Source organism: Felis catus, chromosome A1, assembly GCF_018350175.1.
Source record: "Felis catus isolate Fca126 chromosome A1, F.catus_Fca126_mat1.0, whole genome shotgun sequence".
Classification (NCBI taxonomy): domain Eukaryota; kingdom Metazoa; phylum Chordata; class Mammalia; order Carnivora; family Felidae; genus Felis; species Felis catus.
The window spans coordinates 189,985,070-189,985,967 of record NC_058368.1 but is presented as its reverse complement, the minus strand read 5'-3'; the positions used below and the strand labels follow the sequence as shown (position 1 = coordinate 189,985,967).

Sequence of the window (898 nt, the reverse complement as noted above, 5' to 3'; positions counted from 1 at the left end):
ACATCAATTAGTCAGTGGCTTGGTGCTAGGCACAGGGAGACAAGATAAATAAAAGCGGTCCCTGACAAGTTGACAAGATGTATTGTAAGCTGTAAAAATGTTCATACCATTTCATTTAGCAATCCCACATCTAGGAATTCAGTCAAAAGAGAAAGAAACAGAGATATCTGCAAAAACATCACTACAAGGATGTTCACTGAAACATTTTTTCAACTTTGGATTGATGTACAACATACATGCATGTATTGAATGCACAGGTAATAAGGATACCACTCAATTATTTTCACAACCGAAACACAGATGATTGGTACCCAGATCAAGAAGGAAGATATGGTGCTTACTTGGGCAGCACATATACTAAAATTGGAACAACACAGAGAAGGTCAGCACAGCCCCTGTGCAAGGATGACACGCACATTCGTGAAGCTTCTGTATTTTTTATGGAAGCCAATTTGACAATAAATTATATTTATAAATAAATAAATAAATAAAACAAGAAAGAAAGAAAGAAAGAAAGAAAGAAAGAAAGAAAGAAAGAAAGAAAGAAAGAAAGGAAGAAAGAAAGAGAAAGAAAGAAAGAAAGAAAGAAAGAAAGAAAGAAAGAAAGAAAGAAAGAAAGAAAGAAAGAAAAAGAAAGAAAGAAAGAAAAGACATGACCAGCACTCCAGAAGCCCTCTTTTGCTCCTTTCTGCTCTCAGATCCCCTTCCTACCAAGGGGAACTTTTAGTCTGACTTCTAACATATAGACTAATTTTACCTTTTTTGTATTTTATATAAATGGAATCACACAGTATGTGGTTTACCTTGTGGGAGTAGGGAAAGGTGGGGGACAGTTGGAATGGCTTCTTTTGTGAGATTCCACATTATTTATGTAGTTATAAGTTGCTTATTCTATATA

At 34.9% G+C, this 898-nt stretch overlaps 1 non-coding gene across 1 annotated transcript; it reads left to right on the top strand.

Moving 5' to 3' along the window:
* The first annotated feature begins 333 nt into the window (after positions 1–333).
* Positions 334–440, top strand: LOC111556735. Its single transcript, XR_002736454.2, has one exon. It is a non-coding gene; the product is annotated as a U6 spliceosomal RNA (small nuclear RNA).
* Positions 441–898: the final 458 nt, after the last annotated feature.